The sequence below is a fragment of the Carlito syrichta genome, unplaced genomic scaffold (genome assembly GCF_000164805.1).
Source record: "Carlito syrichta isolate Samal-C Ts95f unplaced genomic scaffold, Tarsius_syrichta-2.0.1 Scaffold287443, whole genome shotgun sequence".
In the NCBI taxonomy this organism is placed as follows: domain Eukaryota; kingdom Metazoa; phylum Chordata; class Mammalia; order Primates; family Tarsiidae; genus Carlito; species Carlito syrichta.
Window position 1 is genome coordinate 78,283 of NW_007231539.1, and position 4,766 is coordinate 83,048.

The 4,766-nt window shown below is 44.2% G+C and overlaps 1 protein-coding gene across 1 annotated transcript in view; it reads left to right on the plus strand.

The window, feature by feature from the left end:
- Positions 1-4,124, plus strand: part of SMIM20 (small integral membrane protein 20) — a 27,669-nt gene extending 23,545 nt beyond the window's left edge. Inside the window, exon 4 of the transcript XR_002481640.1 lies at positions 4,085-4,124. The gene's annotated coding sequence lies outside the window, so the exon portion shown is untranslated. The remainder of the gene's footprint in view (positions 1-4,084) is intronic.
- Positions 4,125-4,766: the final 642 nt, after the last annotated feature.

The window sequence follows — 4,766 nt, forward strand, 5'->3', positions numbered from 1 at the left end:
GCCACTGCACTCCAGTCTGGGTGACAGAGTGAGACTCCAACTCAAAAAAAAAAAAAAATTCCTATATTAAGCCCTAACCCCCAGTACCTCAGAATGTGACTATATTTGGGGATAGGGTCTTTTTTTTCTTTTTAGCAGAATAACAGCAATTTTTTAATATTGCAAAGTTCATTAATGAAAGACTAAATCATAATTTTGAAAACCGTAGCAGTGCCTATCATACAAGGACAGTATATTACTTGGATTTTGTAATGTCTTCCATACAGTTCTCAGTGCCATTCTTTTTTTTTTTTTTTAAAGATGTGGGGTACAATTCAGGACTAAGTATACAAGCAGGCATCATACAGATAAAGCTTGGGCCACCCTTTGGTCACTGCTTCACCTGTTTTGAGATCAGGTACCTTTACTGATGTTGAGATAGGGTCTTTAAGAAGGTAATTAAGATGAAAGGAGGTCATTAGGGTGGGTTCTGTAGATCAATATGGCTGGTGTTGTTATAAGAAAAGAAAATTAGGACACAGACACACAGAGGGACAACCATGTGAAGACACGGAGAAGATGGCCATCTACAAGCCAAGGAAAGGAACCTCAAAAGAAACCAATCCTTGTATCCACATATCTGTGAATACAAGGACATCAGGCCAGGCTTCTGGGAATAGAAGACGTTACAGTTATGTTGCAAACAATTTAAAGCTATCATTTTAAATGTTTTGACTTTCCTTCCTTCCAAATGTTGCAGTTGTCTGCTCCTTCCTATTAAAAACATGAAAAGAACATGTTGTAAATTACAGAATGCTATCTAAAATGTCAGCATGACCAGGAGACTGAATCACGTCTGTGATCAAGGATCAAAACTTGCTCATGTAAATCTCGAGTCATGTTAAAACTGCACTTAGTCTTCAAACTCAGGGTGGGTGAAGGGCAATGAATTTTGGATATCAATATTGGAATGGTTTTGTGTTACTTTGAGCAGGGTTTTTGGTAAGGATGCTGACCTGTCTCCTTATAACCTGGTTATAGAAATTAAATGCTCCATTTTCTCCCAGTGTCCAGCTCTTGTCCTTAATTGGCTATGAGAGATAGCAGCCAATGGTTGCTTGGACTGTTTTAATGTAGGTAAGCAATATGAAAAGGTAGGTAGAGGGAAACCTGTGGAGGAAGTCCAGCTAAGGCCTTGATCCCTTGGGGCAAAGAGATTTTGTTTTAGAAAAACATTCACAAGAGGTGATGTAACAATGGTTAAAGGGAAGGACTCTGAAATTAGACTGCCTAAGCATAGATCCTGGCTCTGCTTACCAACTCCATGACCTTGGGGGAGCTACTTACTCTCCTTCGAACTTAGCGTCCTGATCTCTATGATGAGGGTGATGACCCTCCTCACCCCACACTTCTCCTGTGATGATTCAGTGAGTAACGGGAGAAGCACCCGGGTGCTTGGTCTATCTACATAGCCAGCACTGGAAGGATGCTGGCTCCACCTGGTCCCAGTGAATGGTCATCCCTTCCCACCTTTAGCTCAGCCTGAAATCCTTGGTCATTATTCCCCCTCTTCTTCTCTTACCTAAGGACCAATCTGACAGGAACCCGAATCCAAACCCTGAAGCTTTCTCATCTCCTCCATGAGTATCACCATCATCTAAGCCCCTGGCTACTCTTGCCTGCATCACCACGCCAGACTTCCAACAGAACTCTGTTTCTACCCTGTCCCTGTGGTAGACAGATCTCTAAGATGGTCCTGCACACTCCACCCCACCCTGCCTTGAGTGTGGGCAAAACTTGTAAATTGATGGATGTGTTATGGCACCAAACTGGGGTCCATTTGTCCGGCATGGCAAAGCCAAACACTGACATTGAGATATCAGCAAGAAAAAGTGAGGCATTTATTGCAGGGTGCCAAGCAGGGAGAGTTGAGAAGTTGATGCTTAAGACTTGAGCTCCCAATGGCTTATAGGGAAGGGTTTTTAAGGCAGTGAGGCAGAGGTTTCAGACAGAGTCACATATCAATACATGGAAGCTGTGCATTGGTGTGACCTAAAAAAGCAGAACATCTCAAAGTGGGGCGGGAGGAGGGCACAGGTCATAGGTGGAGTACAAGGTTTTCTGACTTGCAATTGGTTAAGGAGGTGAAGCTTTGTCTGAAATTTGGGATCAGCAGAAAAGAATGCTGGCTCTGGCTCATGGGCTTGACCTCCTCCTAGCCTCTTAAGAAGAAATTTAGAACAAAGAACAGCAATTAGAGTTCAGTTCTCAACTTCCCATTATCTGAGGTGTTTGTACCAGGTGATCCCTTTGGTGGGGTCTGGGTTTCTAAAAAACAATTCAGCGGCATGTGTTAAAAGGTTATCTTTAGTTTCTATAGGGGATAAAACATCTGACTCTGACTTTCTTGGCATTGTTTGTAAGTTATTATTACCTTTTTGCTTATTAAGTTGCTTATTTTTTAAGGCTAGAATGGTACCTGGAAACAAGATTTTTTAAAAAATTCATGTTGGGGACGGGGAGGACTGCGTGCCTAAGAGGGGTCCCTCCTCCATCTCAGATGTGGTGCCCATGACTGAGTTACTAATTAGTTGACTTTGAGATGTCTTGGTTGGTCCTCACCTAATCCAGACCCTGAAGGTCTCGATGTCAGTATTTGGCTTTGCTGTGCAGGGCAAGTGGACCCCACAGCATAACATACCCATCATATTTACAAATTCCACCCACACTCAGAAAGTCGTCTTAAAGTTCCATATACCACAAGGACAGAGTAGAAGCCGAGTTCTGTTAGGAATCCATCATGGTGATACAGGTAAGAGCAGCCAAGGGCTTAGACGACAGTGATACCCGCGGAGGTGATGAGAAGGCTTTAGGGTCTGGACAAAAAGAGATCGGGTCCCTCCTGAAGTAAGAGTTCTGAAGTGTAAGGGAAATTTTCCCTTTGGTCTTGAAGAAGCAAACAGCCATGTTAGCTGTCTATGGCAAGGACCTGAAAGTAGGCTTTGGGATCTCAGAGCCTTCCTCAGATAACAGCTGGTAAGGAAATGGGTCTCAGTCCTGCAGCCCCAAGGGACTGGATTTGGCCACCAGCCAGAGTGAGCTTGGGAGAGGATCTCGCACCTTAGGTGAGATTGTAGACCCTGCTGCCACCTTGATTTCAACCCGGTTGAAATCAACTTCTTGGGGTGGCTTATGGATAGTGTCCGTTGAGAGGATAACAGAGACCTAAGAACTGCTCCTAGTATTCTCACGGCCTGAGAAAAATCAACCATTTGCCTATGACAAAACCGTGTGGGCTCTGTGTTAACATTCACTGTGGGGGCTGGAAGCTTATCACCTCTTTATAGCATATTGTTCTGATCAAAAGCTATTACAGTTATGGATGTGCAATTAATTTTTACAAAGAAGGGAGACAACATATTAATTAATCACGGGTGTTGGTGTTTGAAAGAACCTTTATAAGCAGAAGCTTTTAGTGTAAGCACACTTGGAAACCGTTAAACAAATCTGACCATCTTATTCTACATGAGAGACATCTGAGACCAGAGAAGGTGAAAAGGGCTTGGTCAAGGTCACTCACCTGGGGATGAGGAACTGGGACTAGAACTTAGGCCTCTAGAATCCTAGTTTCATGGGCTTCTCCCTTTACACTGAAAGGAAATGACATACTTTGGGGAATCTGAGATTGTTGTTGCATCTGGAGAATATTTTGACAGCACCAAAATTTTCCTTAAAAAGCACAGTGAGTGAATTTTACCCATTAGGAGATAAATTAGCTGCAATGAAAAAAATGCTGAATATTTACCACACCAAAAGAACTTCTCTGTGGGAAACAGCTGCATGACATGTGAGAAATAGTACAAAGGACACATTCACTCATTCCGGAAGCCATGTGGTGCCATTACACGCCTGGCATGGTACCTGGCACGTAGTGGGCTCTCAGCGCGTAACTCTCCACCTTGTACAAATCACATGCCCCCCGCTGGACCTTCTTCTCCTATTGTGTAAAGTATGGCGGGGGGGGGGGGGGGGGGGGGGGGGGGGGGAAGCCCAGAATTTATTTATAAAAAGTTGTGCATTCTTGTTTTCTTTTCTTTTTTTTTAGGGTGGAGTCTCACTCCGTTGCCCAGGCTGGAGTACAGTGGCACACTCATGGCCACCCTAGTGTCGACCTCCTGGGCTCTGGCTATACTTCCGCCTCAGCCTTCCAAGTAGCTGGAACTATGGGCACGTGCTACCACACTCAGTTACTTTTTGATTTATTGTAGAGATGAAGTCTCACCAAGTTGCCCGGGCTGGTCTTGAACCCATGGACTCCCAAAGTGCTGATATTACAGGCTGAGCCACCACCAAGCCTGGACCTGGCCATATTTATTTATTCTTACATGTTGAAACTTTAGTCACCTTCAAAGTACTCTCCATTTGATGCAATACACCTATCAAGATGCTTTTGCCTCTGCTCAAGATAGTTGCTGAACTTATCAACTTTGATGCCTTTCAGTGCTTCTGCTATTTTTTGTTTCACCTCTTCCACATCAGCAAAACGTTTCCCTCTGAGGACTTTTTTCATCCGGGGAAACAAAATAAAGTTGCTCAGGGGAAGATTGGGGTGAATAGGAGGAGGGTGGGGCATGGGAATCATGCTGCTTTTGGTCAAAAACTGCTGAACACTCAGCATAGTGTGGGCAGGTGTATTGTCATGGTGGAAGAACCAGTCACCTGTCTGCCACAGCTCAGGATGTTTCTTTTGCAGTGCAGCCTCTCACAACAACACTAGCTGGCACACC